Source organism: Armigeres subalbatus, unplaced genomic scaffold (assembly GCF_024139115.2).
Source record: "Armigeres subalbatus isolate Guangzhou_Male unplaced genomic scaffold, GZ_Asu_2 Contig941, whole genome shotgun sequence".
NCBI lineage: Eukaryota > Metazoa > Arthropoda > Insecta > Diptera > Culicidae > Armigeres > Armigeres subalbatus.
The window spans coordinates 1-21,416 of record NW_026943746.1 but is presented as its reverse complement, the minus strand read 5'-3'; the positions used below and the strand labels follow the sequence as shown (position 1 = coordinate 21,416).

The following is a 21,416-nucleotide window of genomic DNA, read 5'->3' as shown; positions in this document are numbered from 1 at the left end:
TTGTTTGCTGGGTTGTTTGAAAATTTAAAATTTCCCCTTTGAAACGTTATTTCACCACTTCATATGAGACACAGGTGCGAAAGCGATTAACCAAAATCAGATGCAAAATAGCATAAGATAAAAAGAGACAAACATATGTGGTGAAATTTCCTTCGTGGTGTGGTTCTTTTCCATCGACCGAGCAGTGCGCGTAGTACTAGAACAGCAGCCAAGAAGAAACCGAAAGGGAACAGAAAAATCCCATCATCCATAATCGAGAAAAGCGAAACACCTTCGTCCATCACGGTTCTCGAAAGTAGTGAAATGTAGTGCAATTTTCAGGTGGAAAAACGGCGAAAAGTTGATTAAAATTAGGTTTAAAGTGAAGTGCGGAACGTACGGATTCGATTGTGGATGTTTTCCGGTTCGAACGAGACGTATCTTCAGTGGAAAAAGTGACGTGAAAAAGTTTTCATTTTTGGGTCGTGTCTGGTCGAGTCGTCGTTCGTTCAAAAACGGAGGACCTCGGCATGAATGGCTGCTGCTGCTTGCATCGAACTTGAGCTCTGTCGAGGGTAGAATATTAGCGGAGCGAAATTCGAGCTCTGATCAAGGTACGGTTCCGTGGCGTTGGGTGCATTGGGTTGGGAAAATTTTCCAGCTTCCGATAGGTTGATTGATTTTTCCTTGGATTCTAGTTTTCGGGGAAAGTGCTCCCGGAGGAAAATCGAATCTACGTCCGATAGCCCAGTCGTCGGGTTGGGAGGGATTTTAATCGATTTGCGTGAGCGCGCTGCGGTGGTATGCGTGAAATCATGGAATCGTTTTTCGTGTAAAGATTTGGTTGCAGGTGCGTCTGTGTGCGTGTGGTCAGTGCAGAAAACTGACAGAAGAACTAGAAGAATGCCGTGTGAAAGGGAACAGCGAAACGGTTTTCGTAGCTGTCAGAAAGAGAGGATTGGGTAGTGTTGGTGCGAACGGTTTCCATTTTGTAAACAACGGTGTGTTTGTGAATGAGCGAAACGGTAGCTGGAGTAGTATTTTCCGTATTTTCAATCCAACGTCTTGGCGGCCAGCAATGCAGTCTTCTTGATGCTTTTCGAACAGCAATCAATGAGTACACAAACGCAGGGCTGGTAGAGCGCAATAATTTGGTTACAGAAGTTGTCCATTCTCGCGTAAGCCGTTATTACGGCTTACCTATAAGATAAAGATAAACAAAGCCTTCTCACTGATTCTGAGACGTTTAGGCAAACTACCACGACGATCATGTAGCGTAGCGGAACGAGCCATCATGTTCTCATAATACTGTCGAAATTATTGTCGAATCAAAGTTTTGTTTACGATTAGCTTTAAAGTTCTAATCATTGGTTATTATGTCGTTTTCGTTTGGGATGTAGCAACACGGTTTAGTGCAGCACAAGATGAATACAGTAGTAGGTGCTCCAACCTGCCAAGTTTGTGGAAGAGAAGACGGCGGGGGTGAAAAATTCATTTTCAGTGCAAAACGAAAACAAACCGGCTGGCTCTCCCATACTAAAATCCAAGATGGCTGAATCGTGAATTTGGCAGATTGGAACACCTAGTGGTGTATTCATCTTGGTGCAGCATTTTGCACCGCAAAAACGAACGTTTTGAGTGCAGTTGGGGTTTGTTTGTTATGGATACCCGATGGATACCATAAAAAGAAAACAATAACAACGAGAAAAACTTGACAACAAACTACACTACACGGCACTACACGGCACACTCTGATTTTTTCTGGTGCTACATTGCTTGTTTCAGTGCAAGAAAAATGCTACACTGGTGTAGCACGAAAATCATAAACGAACATTTTCGGTGCAAAAGTGTAGCTCGAGTGTAGCAAAAACGAAAACAAAGAGAAGCATTGTCTGATTGTCTTCTTCTTCTAATATGCTCTAACTGGAAGTTGCCCTGCTTTGCAACTTCCACAGTTATCATTTCAAAGTTTTTCTATATGCCTGCAAATTTCTAATTGTTAATTGTTGCAAATTGTTAATAGATAAAACTATTACACTGCCAAACATATCTATATAAGATATATGTGCAGCCGTTATAAATTTTTGCAATAGCTCCACCCTAATATAATCGATATAGAACCACACATAAATTGAATAATTGCTTATTCGAGGCCACACATAAAGTTGATTAAATCAAGATTTGGATATATATTTTATTAGTAGTTCGCGTGAAGAATAATTATGTGTACGCTGATATGTATCATAAGTTAAATCTATGGATTTTTGCCAATAAATATGTGTGGATTTTTAGTAGTGTATCTAGTTGCCAATCAGATTCCTTAATCTGCGACTGAACGAAAAAAAATCACTTGCAGTGGCACTAAATCAGCCCTGCGAACATCAACAAACACAGCCCCAGAACCAGACACACCGATCATGTTGCTTGCTGGGTAGTTTGGTCGTCAGAATCAGCCAACCGAAAACGGCAGAGGCAGAGATAGTCCAACGACTAACGAATGGTCGCGGGTCGATCCGGTGTCGAATACGCAATGTTTGAATGCAGCAGAAAATGGGGGAGATAGAGCCACTTTACTTCTCGTTTGGTGGTGCTTCTTTTATTATTACTTTTTCTCCTGGTACTGTTTGCTGTTGCTATCGTCGCCGTCTCGCCGTGGCCCTGTTTGAGTTCGGTGCTCGGCTACCATTTTCCTTCGCTTCATGCTAGGTATGTGTCGCTGTTGCCGTCGCCGCCATCGCCATTACGGATGGGTCACGACGACGACGTTGACGATCATAATTATTTTCAGCGTTGGCAGCTTTTGTCATTTTCCAACAAAGTGGAGCAAACCTGAAATAATAGTAACGGTGCTACGTGGATTCTGGATTTCGTCTAATGATAAACGAATCAGCTGACGCTGTTGATGAAATGTTACACCGCACAGCAGTTAGTGTAAACAATGTTGTTCGAAGGATGACCTTGAACGTTTTTTTGCGTTTTGTTTTCAGTCTGGGGAACAAACAATCTTTGTAAGAGATAGCATAAACCGTTAGGTTCTTTGTTGTTTTGAATTTTTGCTCGTTACCGCTATATATGTACGATGATGCGATAAGTAACAGCATTATTTGAATTGCACTACAATGGAATTGTTTTCGTTTATTTTAGTATGTCCCAGGTTTTGTCGGTCGAGTGATAATTTCAGGGACTGATAAATCAATGATAAGCAGCTATGGAGTGTGGATGTAAAGATTCAATTGAGTCAGGTTTTATTATTTAAACATTATGTTGGTCCAATGGCGAAAGTTCTCTCCCTTTGGTTTCATATGAATATGAAGAGAGATGTTTTGGGTCTTCTTCTTCTTCTTCTTATTGGCATTACATCCCCACACTGGGACAGAGCCGCCTCACAGCTTAGTATTCATTAAGCACTTCCACAGTTATTAACTGCGAGGTTTCTAAGCCAAGTTACCATTTTTGCATTAGTATATCATGAGGCTAACACGATGATACTTTTATGCCCAGGGAAGTCGAGACAATTTCCAATCTGAAAATTGTCTAGACCGGCACCGGGAATCGAACCCAGCCACCCTCAGCATGGTCTTGCGTCTTACCGCACGGCCAAGGAGTGAGGAGGGGGTTTTGGGTAGCACCCCTATATTGATTGGAATGCGGCCAAGAAATAAACGTTGGGGGTTTTGTCCTTATGATCATTCTCTCTACATAGTTAATATTTATCAACACTGCTTTGGATTTTTTCACAAAATCTTATAAACTATTGTGATAGATTGCGAGTGTCTTATCATAAAGCCTTTTGTACGAGAAGTTCAATCAAACATGGTGCCTACTACCTGGAAAAATATCAGGGAATTCTTGACATAATCAGAGAAATTCCAATACCCGGTTATCATGAGCGAAATTATTTTAAAAGATTAAAGTGATGCATAACAATATTTGAATAAATATACCATTCAAACCAATTCAAAATGTATTGCACATTTAGGGATCGTTGTTTCGTAATACAAAAAAAAAATTTTTGCTATCTTCAAAGGAATTCCTGGAGAATTTCCGAAGCTTTTCTTAGAGAAATTTTGAAATATATTTGGGAAATCAATTCGAGATTACTTTGTAAATTCTTTTGAGTAGTCCTTCGGAAATTTCTCAGGAATGTATTAAAAAATACAAAATAACTAAGGATTTTTCAAAGCAATTCGTCGAGGAACTTTCGAAGGTATTTCTGGATCAATTTTCCAAGTAATAAATCACTAAGAGAGTGTCCATAAGAATGATTAGCGCAATTATCCAAATAATTTCTGGAGGAATTTGCAAGATAACTACCCGGATGAATTTCGAAATAAATTTTCGTATGGTTTCTTTAAGAAATTCCCGAAAAAGAACCTGCAGGGATTTTGGAAAAGAAAGTGTAAAGGGATTTGTGAAGGATTTTTGCTAAAGGAATTTTCGAATGAATGCCCGAAGGAATCCCGAATGGATTTTCCAAAGGAGTTTCTGAAGGTATTATCGAACATCAGGTTATTCTTTATCGTGATATTTATGATCATAAATGGCGTAATCTGAATAGGCTATAACTTGGCCGTTTGTTGTCCAGAATGTTTGGTTTCACCACCTATGTACATCGGTTTGACACTTATCGTACCGGTACCTTGGCTGCTAGGCTCAAGCAAACTAGCTGTTGGTCAAGCGAACGGGAGCGACAATAGTAATCTCGGTATTCCCCGTGCCAGGTATACCATGGATTCGGCATCGTAGCGCTGCAGGAGGTTGGAAGGGATCAATGGTGCGAACGTTTAGAGGTAATCATACCATCTACCAGAGCTGCGGCAACACACACGAGCTGGGAACAGCTTTCATAGTGATGGGCGATATGCAAATGCGCGTGATCGGGTGGTGGACGAACAATGAATGAATGTGCAGGTTGAGGATCAACGGCCGATTCTTCAACTTCAGCATAATCAACGTCCATAGCTCACACTACGGAAGCACTGATGACGATAAGGACGCATTCTACGCACAGCTGGAATGTGAGTACGGCAGCTGCCCAAGCCACGACGTCAAAATCATCGTTGAACGCTCAGGTTGACCAAGAGGAGGAGTTTAGAGCCCACCGGCTGACGAACGAAAACGGCCTACGACTAATTTATTTAGCCGCCTCCAAGAATATGGCCATTCGCAGCACCTACTTCCAACACAGCCTCCCGTATCAGTACACCTGGAGATCACCACTGCAGACAGAATCACAAATCTATCACGTTCTGATTGATGGACGGCACTTTTTCCGACGTTATCGACGTCAGGACATATTGTGGCGCTAATATCGACATCCGTGATTGGTAAACTGCGCCCAAAACTATCCGTCATCAACAATGTTCGGCACCACCGCGGTACGACCTAGAGCGACTGAACCAACCTGATGTCGCCACTGCATACGCGCAGCATCTCGAGGCAGCGTTGCCGGAAGAGGGTGAGCTCGATGGGGCCCCTCAAGAGGATTGCTGGAATACAGTCAAAGCAGCCATTAACGACGCAGGGGAGAACAAGGTCGGGTATATAAGACGAAGTCGACGGAACGATTGGTTCGACGAAGAGTGCAGACAGATTCTGGAGGGACCCGGCAGAACGTGGAACGTTATAGACGGAAGCGGAGACAGCAGACCCGCCTTTTTCAGGAGAAGAAACGCCGCCTGGAAGAAGCGGAGTGCGAAGAGATGGAACAGCTCTGCCGTTCTCAAGAAACACGCAAAGAGATGGAACAGCTGTGCCGTTCTCAAGAAACAAGAAGCTCAACGCATCCCGCAAAGGCTTCTTTCCGCGAGCCGAGATGTTCCGGGATAAGGATGGGAGCATGACGGATGAACGTGAGGTGATCAAAGGCTGGAAGCAGCGCTATGAGGAACACTTAAATGGCGCTGTGAAAGTCAAGGCAGCGGAGGTGATGACTATGTCAGTTCAGCGGACGATGTGCTCATCAAGATGGGCCCGGAAAATTGGCCACTTGCCTGCACAAACTGATAGTCAGTTTGTCAATCTGGGAAACTGAACAGCTACCGGAGGAGTGGAAAAAAGGGTTATATGCCCCATCTACAAGAAAGGCGGCAAACAGGAGTGTGAAAACTTTCCAGCGATCACCATCCTTAATGCCGCCTACAAAGTGATATACCAGATCATATTCCATCGTTTGTCACCAATAGTGAATGAGCTCGTGGAAAGCTGATGGTCGCTCGACAACGCACCTGATCGTTACTGTACGGCAAATAGCATTGCATAGCATAGCATTAAACATTCGCACAAATCGTAGATGGAGTTGCAAAGATAGGCATATCCATTATTATCAATGCTTTTGACACAAACTTCAATAATGTAAACCCGATTTTCTCTGTACACTTGGCCACGTCCTTACGAAAGTTTTAATATTATAATAGTCCTCTCATCTACTTTAAAAAGCGCTCGGAATCGAAACAGCTTTCATAGCTGAACGAGTTTAAAAAATGGCGAACACTCCAGTTCGTTCGAATTGCGCCGGGGACTAAGACAAAGTTACGGACTTTCGTACCTGTTGTTCAGATCCAGTCAATTTATTTGTTTCGCGGATAACATGGACACATTGTCGACCGGACATTTGCAAAGGTGGAAGAACTGTACACCCGCCTTAAACGTGAAACAAAAAAAAAATGCATTGGTGGTGAATGCATCGAAGACAAAGTACATGATAGTAGGGCGGAATCGAGCGCGACAGGGCCCGCCTGGAAAGCAGTGTTACGAGAGATTGACAAACGAAGTCGATGAATTTGTCTATATTGGATCCTTGCTTACTATATATGTTAGTCTTAAAACACGAAAGCGCATCATCTGTGAAAGTCGGGACTACTACGGGCTCGAGAAAAAACTACGATTCACAACCGCACCAAATGTTCAAAAACGCTCATGAGAGCGATTGATCCTCTACGGAAATGGGGCTTGGACCTTACTCGAGGAGGACTTGCAAGCACTCGGAATATTTGAGGGACGGGTGCTGAGGACCTATGTTCCGGGTATTAAGCAAATTAAAGGCAATTAACTTTGAATGTACTGAACTCGAGTGGCGATCTCTCTTCGCTTATGTGGTCGGGTTGGGATCTGACAACCAACTGGCACAACCCTACTTTATTGAGCGCCGTTGCTGATGAAGCAGGTGTGTAGGAGCCAGACAATACTAAATACTCATCCTACTTGGTTGGCGTTTGTACAAACATACATATGAGAGAGTTAGTTCTGAAAATGTATTGCGAGAGTTCGGCTACGTGCCCGGTGCTGGGAATTTAGTTTCACCAGTACTCGCTAAGTTGCGGAGGACGACGGAGGTCCTTCGTAGCATAGTAGGGAAAGTACCTGTCTAGTTTACTGGTTTTGTGGGATCAATACTTTTTCCGAACTAAATCTATCACATGTAGTGCAAATGCATAATCGAGTTTCAGACACAGTAATTAATTTCCACTCCGGGTGGCTTATTACCCGAAACATAGGCAATTAACTTTGAATGTACTAATGAATATTAGCATATGGTACATAGTTCGCCGTGCGGCGCACCTTCTGCCGTAATCTGAAAAAGTGGCGTATTAACCATTTTTCAAAAATGGTGTTAACGAGTAGTACTCATCGAACTCTTTAACAGAAAAATGAAAAACATGCATGTTGTAAAATAGCGCATACGTCACTTTTTCAGATTACGGCAGCTTAGTCTTGTTGGTATGACATGACCGCTGGACGGCTCAGCCAAATCAATTTTCGGAATGCTGCTTCTGATCCTGCTTATGAGTTGCTTCGTGACTTTGGCCTTACAATCACCTTTGCATACAATGGAGCTTAGTTGACCAAAAATGCTATGTTAACTGAGGTATTCTTAACATTTTCACGCCTAAAATGTTCGACCGCGTTCTTTTCTCATGATCTTGGTTCGCTTGATAAAATGTACAATGCGCGCTGCAATACTTCCTGTTTCGACGGCATATTGTAAGCAATGTTGAAGTGAAAGTGTGTGTCGACAATTCAAAGGATTTATTCACATCATGTCATAATTATTTTTGTGAAAGCATTATTATTCTTATAGAAAAGTATTGAAGTCATTCCAATTTTTTAGTTTCCACCCGTTATAAGCCCAAATCAATCATTGAAGAAAATGGACCTTATTATATTCACGCCGTTCTTTGAATGACTTTGACGTTCAATTATGATTCACCATATTCCCGGAAAATTCTAATAGTAATCTTTATGTGGATTCTCCTGTGCTCCTGTCTCATATTTCAAAGGAAGGATGCCTTCGTGCCTTCAAGAAGGATTTACGGTAAGGAAGGTATTTTGGACCACCAGTTCGACGGCTCATATGTTGAACCACTGCAGTGCAAATTCTTCTTGGTGGTTCAAAATAAGAGCCCCCTAAGGGTGGTCCAAAATACATTCTTTACCCTATTGACTCATATTCTTGTGCCTTATTTTGGACGAACGCGTGCATAGCACACAAAAAATACTCATTTACCCTATTCAGTGCATGCGCGTTTTAAAAGAAGGAATCATCGACTTAATTGCCTTATTCCGGGCAAATGCATGGGTCCCTATTTATTTCCTCAATCAAGGCGTGCTTCGAAACAAGATTTTTTTTTTCTGTTTTGGGGTGAAGTCAGATTAGACGTGACCATATGCTATGCCAGGCCAGAATATACGTGACTAAAGTGCTTGCTTTATACAAGTGCAGGGCTGTTACAACAGTCGCTGGATTTCGCATTTTCACGAATTTCGCGTATTTGCACTTCCAGCCGCGGTTCCTTAAAATGTTGTCGGGAAAATCGCAGATTTATATTAACACTCTCTCGAAAATTCAAAATGTTAATGTTGTTTTTTATGTGAGTGAATAGTAAGCAATACTTTGGGATTCTAACATATTTTAGTTATCGTATAAATGTTGCTTGATGTCCACACGATATTTAATAGACCGTCCGTTGACCTGACAAATTGATCATATTGTAATTCTGGATTGCCGGGACGCTGAATTGTGTTTAAAAGTTATTCTTTGTTTCCAATATTTTTGAGAGTGATTCCCATGAGGTCACTAATATTGTGGTTCATTATTACAATTTGGGGAACGACAATTTGACTATTAAGGTCTGGGTGTTCGTGTGAGTGACCAGATTGAACGCATTGAAATTCGCACATGGGGCCGCCGGAACTGAACTTAAGCATGCTGATTATAGTACGTAATTATGCTGGTTGTTATCAACTCTGTCCACTCGGTTGAGCGATATAGAGACGCCTCATCTTTCCGACTTCTGCCTCATCCAATGCTGTTCCATGGTGACTCTTAGTATTCTAGGCTGCTTGTTCCAACTATTTGCAATCTAGTCCTTTTTATTGAAATTGAACTTGCTCGTCAAAAATTGTATCTCGTTTTAAAGTCTCAGTCAATTTTTTGACTCTTTTGAGATTAACTTTTTTAAGAACCTATTTTTTTTTAATTTCATAAACAAAAAGTAAAAAAGTGCGACAGGTGTAAACCTGCCTGAAGGATTGGCCTTGTGCTGGTTCAAAATAGTACGAATGTTAAGTTTAAAGATTAGCACTTGTTTGATTTATTGTTTTAAATTTTAAAAATAATTAGAGGCGTCAACAAATATGAGCTCTTTGTGAAAGTTGACCCTAAATGAATTAAAGAATCGTTTGAGTTAATAAACATTTTTGATGGGAAAGTAAAATATAATTGGTTAGATATTTTTTCGGGTAAAAACGTTTCTGCCTTTTCGCAATCCAAAAATCCTCGGCCCCGTAACGCTGGGTAGACACCTTTGCGTGGTGTGTTACGGTGTAAGATTTACCACGGTCACATTGTCAGCTACAGGCAAATCCTGACCCAACGAATACCTTCCCAAATATCCAACTCCGTGGTACTTATGAGGGTGTCGCTGAGTCGGGGACCTCTCGTTAAGTAAGTACTACATCAACACTTCCTTCCTCTCCCAAGTTACGATGAAGATGGGCGTGGCCAGGAGTAGTAATCCTCATGCTTTTGTGATTTTTATCCTAGATTGAAATCAAGGACCACACCCACCTTGATTTTTGATAGCAATCTGAATAAGGATTTCAAAAGAAAAACATGACTATCACTAGTATCCAATCTACGAAGTACACCGTAACTATGCTATGCTTTCGCGCTCCAAAATTCCTCGATTCTTCATTTGCTTGTGCCCAGTGTTTATTATTATTTTATTAAGGTCTACATAAACAGACTACTTATGTACTAATGATGAAAAATATAAGTATACATATCGTCAAAAACTTTAAAAAAAAATGGACACAAACACTAAAACAGCTATCTATTGCGATGTGAAAAATTCTTTGAATCTTTGATGCAGCGTCTGACGAGGCAGGTTGAAGTCGACTATTGTAGAAACCCTGTTGAATATACGCTGTAATCCTTCAATACTACCGTTCATACTGTAGTTAGTCCGACGAAATGGCATTCTTAAGTGTTATTTCGAAGTGTTCTCGGCTGTACATTTTTATTAATTTGTTCCAAAATGTCACTACAATCTATTCGGCCTGGCAAAACGTCTGCAACAAGTACAGCTCGAGCGGTGTTACGGCGTTCTCTTAGCGGCTCCAGATCGATAAGCCCACAGCGGCTTCCATAACTTGGCAGGAGTAATGGATCTCTCCAAAGTAGTCTACGCAGTGCAAATCGTAGGAAGCGTCGTTGCACGGACTCACTTCGTTCGGCACCGTTCGTATAATTGGGATTCCAAACGGAGGAGCAATACTCCAGTATCGACCGCACCAGTAAGCAATACAAAGACTTTAGACAGTAAATGTCAGAAAATTCTTTAGCCATCCGAAAGATAAAGCCCAGACAGGGTTTTGGAAGCTTTACCTACAACGTATGAAATATGCATTTTGTACGTCAGATGGGAATCCAAAATTACGCCCGAGTCTTTGACATGACTCAGACGTTCTATGCTGGTATTCAAAAGCGTGTAGTCGAATCTAACGGGATTTTTAATCCGAGAAAAAGTGATCATCGAGCATTTTGCCGGATTGACTATCATACGGTTGACGTTGCACCAATTGACAAAGGATTCTAACTGACGTTGAAGGAAATACCAATCGTCGATTGATTGGATTTGCAAGAACATTTTCAGGTCATCAGCATACGATGGGCGGGAAACTTCGAGTACAAAATTCACGTCATTGAAATATAGTAGGAAGACTAACGGACCCAAATGACTTCCTTGGGGTGTTGTAAAATGTCACCCGTATGTCATTTGACTAATTTGTCTAAAACTTTTTTTAGGAGTAGATTTATATTTTAGGAGTTATATTTTTCATCAAAGATACATTGCAAGGCGAAGGCTGAGGCTCGAGTGGATTTTTTTTCGAATAACATTTTGCCTCCCACGAATCAGACTTTTTAACAGAAATGCAATGTCCAGTTAGACAAAGTTATAGAACCATTTAAGCGCTATAAGTTCGTAACAACTCATATTAAATTTGATATCCTGCTTCTGAAAAAGGTTTCGATAAAAAAAGACAAATGAATGCCAATGACATTTTACAACACTGCATATAAGAGTGATTCAAATTTTGACTTTTTCGCTCCCCTGTGCTTAAACGATTGTTTTTGCTATTTTAATAGTCCTCCCAAATTTTTAGTTGATTTGGATGTAATTTGATTGTGCACGTGCCATTTGAAGGTTATATGAAAATTACTATGAGAATTGCCACTTATGTAAAGAATCGTTTCGTGAAGTAGCCCAGTATCTATTTTAATATATTTAACACATCGCTATCATAGAATAGATCCTAAGCTGAAAGTCAGTTGTTGTTGCGAAGCAATCTGACTTCTGTGAGCAAAATTATAAAGAAAACAGAAGTGCTCATTATTGATATTGATGTTATTCTTTTACGTGTTAAATTGAATTTCCCACAATTCAGTATTTCCCTAATAACTTATGTTGCCAGCATCAAATCGTTTAGCAACAACGACGATATTTTCCCTTGTTAAATTTCCCATGTTGCTAACGTATTCATACATTTTTACAACTTAATGGGCAATGATGGGGAACGGTTTTTCACAAAAGTTACTGTTTTCATAGTAATTTTCATATAAGCTTCAAACTGCTTGTGCTCAGTCAAATTACATCCAAATTAGCTAAAAATTTGGGACGATTATGAAAATAGCAAATGCCATCGTTTAAGCATAGGGGGGAGCAAAAAAGTCAAAATTTGAATCACTCTACTGCATATGCTTTAGCACATTAGAGCGATTCCAAGCAACAGCATCAAAATTTAAGAAAATTTTTAATTCATGATTTTCTATTGAGTTGAAACTTTGCACAGTTTTTCAATTTCATCTAAATCGTCATTTTTCGATATCAAATCTTCATATTGAGTCACGACTAACTTTTCAAAAGGGTGTATGTGAAAATGGTTCAAAAATATTTAAAAAGCTGCACAGCAAAAACGGAATGTTCGATTGTTATGATTTTTTCAGCAAAGTTAGACAACTAAATGGTGATTCTTAAGAAAATGTGCACAGTAAAAAAAATTGTTTTGCCTTTAAAAATATCATTTTTGTCACAAAAACTCAAATATCTCAAAACCCTCCTATCTTTTTTCGAACGTAATTTTTTTAGGGAAAACGGTCCATTATATTAGCTATCTACCATAAACATTTGGTGATGGTAAACTAATAAACAAAAAAGTTATGACATTTCAAACATTTCACAATTTCCACAAATAGTAAACAAAAAAAATTTCCGTGTTTTTTTTTTCAAGAATCGCAGTTTGATGCTGATTTTATTGTTAAGGGCCTTGCGTGAGTTAAACAAGTTGTTTTTATGATATTCCATATTTATGTATTCATCGATATTATGTATATTATATGTATAAATAAATAAAAATGAATTAATATTATCCTAAGTATTAAAATAAATGTTGCATTTACACAAAGTTGATATAGAAACTGTAAGAGTTTTGGGTTTGCATTTTGGTATGGGTTATGATTTCATGAAAACAGTTTATTAATACTTATTTTTTATTTATTTTATTCAAATTTTTTAAAATATCGAACACTTTTGAATTATTATCAGCACAGTTTGAGTATAGTTTTGCTTTAATTTTATTTTCCGACAATGGAATGAAACAGTGAAATTTTGGGTTCCTTGGATCGTTTCGCGTTATTAAATTGCTCGCTGAGCTCTGAAGCCTTTATTTCGTACTCTTCAGTAGAAGTAAAACACAATGATAATTTGGTTAAATCTTTTTCTTTTCTACGATTTGCCCAATCAAAAAGTTCTTTCGCAGTTTTAATTGGATGCTCGTTCTTTGGCTAAACTTGCTCTTGTGGCCATGCGCTTTATTGTTCCTCCAATAGCATCACAAGGACCTTTGCCATGTGATGTAGCAAAAATGCCATTCTGCATCAATTCCGTACATTGATTTAAATTGACATAGGCTCGAAAAATTCTTACGATTTTGTACTGCGACGCTGCTCCATCAGACATGAAATATATCTTTTTGACTTCTTTATGCTTATCAACGCGTAAAAAGTTAATCATTTTTTCAATGAACAAGTTTACGGATACTGAATCGTGTCTTAAATCTTCGGAAATTATAATAAAACTTAAGTGTTCAATTTGCGTACTTCCATTAAAATAAATAACGAATGGATGAATTGTAGCTTGTTGTACGTTCCAGTGATGGGACTGCACTTCATCTTGCAATACAAAGCTGTAATTTTCAGAAAAATCACAAATGACTAAAAATTCACCATTTTGTAATGTATTTTTCGTATTTTTAAAAAGCTGGATTGTTCTGTTTTAATGGAATCGTGAGGGATTAAACTTTCTAATTTCAAGCAAAATATGACACAAACTCATCTACAGGTTTTACAATAGTTTCTATGTCACACCTATCCGTGGTCACCCATTGCTCAAATGATAACTGATCAATATATTTTTCTTCAAACTCAGCGAATAAAGTATTTTCCAATGATGAAGAATCTGGACAATCCGAACAAGATCGTAGATAGCAATTTGATGTTGTATTTTCACACAAAAGACTACCAGTTAACATTTTAATATCCTTTGTTAAATTGATTCTTTTCAAACTATGTAAAATAAGATTAATATTCTCATGGGTTGTGCACACACACACATTATGTGTTCCTGAATTGGAAAGAAGCTTACATTGCCTTGGCCGAAGGCTTGCAAATGAGGAAAAACCTATTTTAATATTATCGTGAATTTCCTTGAAGCGTGTGTACGCTTCTTTCAAAATCGTCATCATTAATCGTTTTTGGATTGCTTGACGCTTTCCATCTTTTTACTGATACATAATCTTTTTGACCAGGCATAGCTCGACTTACTTCATCATCTTCAAAATATTGAACTACTATTTCTTTTGCCTCATCTGTTAATGCAGTACTAGACCTAGTATTTTTGGTTGAAAGACAGTTATTCTTCAATTGTTTTGCCTCTTTTACTGTATTTCTATTGGTTTTGAACTCATCAATGGCATCCTGAATAGACCCTTGGCAGCATCGACAAAATCAATAATTTTTCTTTCCTTGTCGTGGCTGCATTCGAGAACCTTTCCTTCATATTTATAATTACCTCATCGTAGTCTGTATTTTCCACATCATCAGGTCCTAATTTGAAGAGGTTTCTTCGTACAGCTTCGTTTATTTCACGGTATTTTTTCTCCGGGTAATAAACGTAGTCCATCTTACTCCATTTAATCAGGTCACTTTTATCCCAGCTATGCCCTCGTTAAAGCGTTCGATGTTGACCTTTTGGATACACTCATCTTCCGATTGATTTGTTGAAACAGATTTCGCTGATGGTACGGTGGCAAGGCTCTCAGCACTTAATACTTCTGGTAATTCCTCAGTTGTTGTCGATACATCTGGCAATTCCTCAGTTGCTGTCGTTTTCGAACTTCCTGCGCTCTGCTCAACCGATGATATACAGATTGCTCTTTTGTCAACGTTTAGACGGCAGGACGTGCAAATGCGTAAATTTGTATTCAATGTGGACATTGGAGCATAACCAGTCGCTTTCAGTTTATCTATGGTGCTTTCGGTGAGATTTCGTAACTCTTTTGAACACTTTTTCCATCAAACGGCCTACAACAGTTGAGAAAGCGGCTACTCATGTTGTTCGTAATATTTCAATCAACAACATCACTTTTAAGTTTTTACTGACTAGTATGGTTTCAATTGCTTGACTGAAGAAAAAATTACTATAAGATCTTTAACAACCTTAGTAGTAGTAATTTTTTGCTTTTCGTGAAACATTGTCATGGTATGTACCTATCATGCATTTGTTGTTGTTGAAGATACCCGTTTCCTCCCGATCATAAAAGTCTATTCTCTAAGAGGTATATTTTTGCAGGTAAACTATAGACGTACACGTGTATATAAATCTTTGATTTTGCAGCTTTTGTCTTAAAAATAACATTTCTGATATGTTTCTATCAACGTTATTATCAACAGGTTTCAACACTATTAAAAGAATTTTTCGCCAGTCACGTGCAATGAAAATTATGACACTATCAATACTTTTGATCACAACACTGGATCGTGTCTAAGTTTCTTATAGATGCTATGAATAATTAAATCAAAATATCATGAAAACAACTTGTTTAAATCACGTCCCTTAACAATAAAATCTGCATCAAACTGCAATTCTCGAAATAACTAATAAAATGTGAAAATTGTGAAATGTTTGAAACGTCATAACTTTTTTGTTTATTAGTTTACCATCATTAAATTTTTATGGTAGATAGCTAATATAATGGACCGTTTTCCTAAAAAATTACGTTCGAAAAAGATAGGGTTTTGAGATATTTGAGTTTTGTGACAAAATGATATTTTTAAAGGCAAAAAAATTTTTTTTTTACTGTGCACATTTTCTTAAGAATCACCATTTAGTTGTCTAACTTTGCTGAAAAAATCATAACAATCGAACATTCCGTTTTTGCTGTGCAGCTTTTTAAATATTTTTGAACCATTTAAACATACACCCTTTTGAAAAGTTAGTCGTGACTCAATATGAAGATTTGATATCGAAATATGACGATTTAGATGAAATTGAAAAACTGTGCAGAGTTTCAAATATTTTCGAAATGGTCGCTCAGGATCGACTGACATGCCCCCGTGGAATGCCTCATTACAGAAATTGAGACTCGATGGGAAATCACGGTTGGTTGCAAATCCGACGATCCACTGCTCGCAATAGATTAGTGATCAGTAGAGGATGGAATCCTTCCGACTGGGATCTTGTATGTTCATGGGGAGCAGAATCGCGTAAGTACTGTATTCCGCTCTGCTCCAATATGAACTATGCAGTGATGATAACTCCATTCTTCACTTCGTGGACAGCACACCATATATTGACAATTTGTTAAACAATCCGCAGACCTTACAAACATTTCTATCCGTCTCTGCATCTATTTATCAGAGAGTTCTCCAAGCTTTTTGTGTTAGATTCTCTGGAGAATCAGTTTGACAAAATCAAGTTCTTAAGGATCATAGTCCTCTGGGTTTCTAAAAAAAATAATTCATTTTAAGTTATTGCTCTTCAAAATTATCATTAACCAAATTATGATTTAAGTGTGACCCAACGCCATCTGGACAACCTACTTAGAACCTCGTATCGATGTCAGTTTGAGTGTGTAGAATCAAACTGAGTTCAGGTTGTCAACTGTTCTTATCAGTCTTGATTCAAATTCATGCTGTTAAATAATTTTAGTTAAATATTTGTAACGGCCTTATATTTTTTACTACTGATACTGATATTTTGATAGATCAAAAGCAACAGTATTAAAATTTTGCATTGAAATGTGTTTCTCGTGGTTTTGTTTTTGAAGTCGCGGATTTCGCGGTTTGGAATTTGGTCATTTTGTACCTGCCCTGCAAGTGGCGCAATACTCCTTCCTTTAAGAACCATGTGCTCGATTGGAACAACTGATTTGACAGCAAGCGCGCCTTTCCAATTTTGACACTGCGTCTTTTTGTTATGAGTGCAGCCTCTTTAGACGTGACCATGCAATGCGACGTGACGCGGCAGTTCAGTTTGACAGATCATTGATAACTGCAACAAACTGTTATTCCTTTGCGTAAGTCGCGTTTACTGGCGGGCATCTTATGGTCATTTATACCAAAGGGCACATTGTATTTGAAACTACAGTTTCTAATAATTACTACAACGGCACTTGCACATCTAACTTATCAGGACAAACTGTTTTATGTATGGTCTTGCGATGATGTTTGTAAGAAAAGAAGAAAATGAAATCATATTCATCTATATATTCTGTTTTCTGGGGAACGGTACATTCTGGGGAATGGAATTCTGTGGAACGGTTTTCTGGGTAATATAGAACCGTGTGTGGCGGTGAATGATGAACCACGAGCTCGCACAAATCTATAATATATCCAGAATACAGATACAACTGGAAGGGTACTATGGGCAGGACATGTTGCAATAATGTACATCAACACTGCAAAAATGGTGCTCGTTTCGGACCCGGCAAATACAAAAAGGCGAGCTTGATGCTAATTTCCCAAAAGTGTGTCTACAAAATTTGCACACATACATACACACATACAGACATCGCCTCAGTTCACCGAACTGAATCGATTGGTTTGTTTCTCCTGTTTCTGTTTCTCCGGGCCTCCTATCAAAAAATCGTTTTTGGCCTTTCGGTACAACTTTTTTGTACGAGAAAGGCAAAAATGTCATTTGTTGCTAATTCGAAGTATGATCATATTGCATATCATATAGTCCTGTCATATATACTTTCGAGATTTAGAATATGTATCTTAAATGAAACAAAATGTTACATCATTGCCTGTGAAAATCAGATGTATGCAGTTTGACTTCATGATACTTTTTATCTAGTAATAATTTAAAAGCTCGTAATCTGAATTGGCTCTATATCCAGTTTATTACAAGCTTGGTATTAATTAGTTTCTTGGTTAACCAAAATTTTCAAGTCTTTTGTTTTTATTTTTTGTTGATTTTTTGTGGGGTCAACAATGGTTCAATCATTAAATTTGAAGGTCTTAATCGATTAAAATGAAACCGTGTCAAAAAAAAAAACCTGGATGCACTCCGAGTGTAGTCCAAATTGAAGTTAGACCACTGTAACCGCAAACTAGAATAATGTAAATTCTTCAGCTTGATAATTTTACTCTGTTTTCTCTGGTTTCCATAATTCCGAAAAGCATAATTTGTTGTAATTGCAGCCTAACAAAAAAAAGATAATTCTATTCCCAAAATGATGTTTGCTGCACTTCGATTTCTCGTTTCTGCTGCAAACAGTGTTGATGTAAGCAGAGCATAAAAAGGAAAACACACACTTCAAAAGCACATGAATGTTTGTACACTGGCCGAAGCATATTTCCTCATCTTTCGCATATTTTTCCTTTACCTTTGCAGCCATCTCCAACTGCACCAATTGAAACCAAAACGAACACACTGACGTCGTCCACTGGCTTAAACGCGTTCCACCTCGTTGCTGCTGCGCCAAGTGCCAAGTGACTGCAAAACAACAGTAAATCAAAAAGCTGCACCGAAACGAAGGGAAAAGTTCAAACACCTCTTCTAGGCCATCGCATAAAACTGCCACAATTAATTAGTTACTAGGCCTGGAAAGAATATGGGCAAGCGACATGCCGTGGAGATTGAAAATCACCTCTACGAAACACCCCAGAAACGCCAGAAGGTGTCCTTCGAAACCCCCACCAGCTGTAGTCCGGCTTTGAATGTGAGCTTCCAACTGACGCGGGAGTTTGTCGACGGAACCGTACTGACGGATCTGTCGCTGAAGGATTGGCGCATCGGGAAGCCAATAGGTTGGTGGAGGCATGAATTAACGATAGTCAGATTACTTTACACTGAAATTGTTTTATTTTACAGGCAAGGGAAGCTTTGGGGAGATCTTTCTCGCATCGGACAACATTACCAAGCCAGTCACAAGTGACAATGCCAAGTACGTGGTCAAGATCGAACCCCACTCCAATGGGCCTCTGTTTGTGGAGATACATGCACTGCTCAACACGGCTAAAAGAACAGGTTTGTTATATATTTTAATTATAATCACTCCAGGATTGCATATTTCGCAGTCTTTTGTTTGTTGTTTTTATTAAGTGAACCAAACAGCTGTTGAAAACAATTAAATCATATGGTTTTCTCTTTCACAGATACGAGTCCCATTCCCCCGGGCATGCCGGAATACATCGCATCCGGGTCGCACTACTTCAAGGATGAGCGATATCGATTTCTGATCCTGGAACGCTACCAAAGGGATCTGCACTCGTTGATCCGAAACAGACGGGTCGATCCGAAAAGTATTCCAATCATTGCTTGCCAGATATTGGACGTCCTGGAGCATTTACACGACAAGGGCTACGTGCATTCGGACATCAAAGCGGAAAATTTGATGATAGGGAAGGTTCCCATTTCGGAATTGGACAACGTCAAGAGCGCAAGACTCGTGATCCAAAGTTCTACTCCTAAAGTTGACCAATTGCCAGCTCCCAAAAAGACTGCACCCGATGGTGAAGGATATAATGGTTTGCTTACCTCGACGCCGACGGTTATGGTGAAGAAGGCAGTCGAGTTCAGTGGATCGAATCCGGTGCGGTCCTGCCGGGGAAATGGAGTTGCCGAGTCGGAGACCTACCAGAATATGGTGAAGTCGCACTATCTGCGTCCGCTGAAGAACATCGTATACCGGGATGACAGTGACGATGAGGATACAAAGAACAGAAACAACAAACGCAAGCGAAAGAAGGATGGAGATAGCAGCAAATCATTCTTTTATCGCATTACGAGTAAAAATGTGGGTGAAAATTTTAAGCAAATTGACGTGCAGATCAGTCAAAATGGGTCAACGTTCAAAGTGAACGGCAATCAAGAGGATGACAAAAAGAAGCACAAACAGACTCCCACCGGTAAAACCGAAGAACGAATTCATCTGATTGATTTCGGTTTGGCGTCGAAGTTCATGGACAGCACGGGGCAGCACCGACCGTTCTTCATGGACCAGCGACGTGCCCATGATGGTACGCTGGAGTTCACTTCCCGGGATGCGCATATGGGTGCGCATGCGAGACGAAGCGATTTGGAGTGTTTGGGGTAAGTTGAAAAAGTCGTCAATCAGAAACTCGCTAGGCATCTCATACATTTGCATAATTACCTAATTACAAAAACTTATTATGAAATTATGTTCTTGCTCCTCAGATACAATCTCATTTTCTGGAGCCGTGGATTCCTCCCATGGAAGGACGAAAAATGCTCAACCAACCGGAGCAGGTGCACCGCATGAAGGAGTACTTCATGACCGACGTTCGCGAGATGCTCAAAACCATCTACGGTGAAGACTGTCCCAAATATCTCGGCGACTTCCTGCACTACGTCGGCGGATTGACGTACGACGAGCGACCGGACTATTGTTCGACTATCTTCGGTCCCTGTTCTTCCAGGAGCTGCTGCGACTGGGCTACAAACCCAAGTCTCGCCTCAAACTCGTAATCGAAGACATCGTCAAACACAGTCAGAAACTTACCACACAGGACGAGGCGGAATCCACCAACAAAATCAACCACGTCAAATCGTTGATGAAGTTGGGGTGCTCGTACCGTGAAAGCACTCTGCACAACAAAACCACATCGCCGAAGAATCTTCGCTCCAAACGAGACAGCACGAGAACTCCGGCCGACAGGAAAGTGAACGGAACAAAGGTTGCTCTACCGCCAAGAAAGAGAAGAAATTCTGCTGGTCCGACATCCTCAGCACCGATCGGACCAAATTGCACGCGAGCGGGCGGAGAAGGAATTCGAGCGGGCCGATCAGATAGAAGAGGTTGTGATTAAATATAGCGGCAATCCGACGTACGCGATTCGCGAGCTCGAAAACAAGACGTCGAACGCTTTGGACTACATAGAGAGCGAAGACTACATCAAAGGGTACACCAAACCGATGATGGATATTCTGCGGAAGCGACAATCGCAACTCATGCGGGATATCACCGGGGCAAATGGATTTAGTAGTAACGGTGTTAAGAAACCACCCGACGTCAAGGCGCGTGATAAGACAGTCCGTGTTGAAAAACCGGAAGAAGTGGAAACAGAAGAAGATGAAGAGGAAGAAGAAGAAGACGGTAGTGGTAATGAGGCGGAGGAGAGTGAAGACGAAGTAGCAGCAGAAGAAGAGGAAGAAAGTGGTGAAGAGGAACAGGATGAAGAGGCGGATTCCGGAAATGATGATGTTGATAGTGAAGAAGAGGAAGAAGAAGAAGTACTGAAAGTGAAAACAAAGCAGATCCATGATAGGAAAAAGTTAGCTCAGGGTAAAAAAGCAGGTAGTGCGGAAATTGGTTCGAACAACGAAGACCCCAACAATTAGGAAAGAAGA

At 39.8% G+C, this 21,416-nt stretch overlaps 1 pseudogene; it reads left to right on the top strand.

Annotated features, from left to right (window-relative positions):
- Window positions 1-220: 220 nt before the first annotated feature.
- LOC134204887 (uncharacterized) lies at window positions 221-21,408 on the top strand (annotated as a pseudogene).
- Window positions 21,409-21,416: the final 8 nt, after the last annotated feature.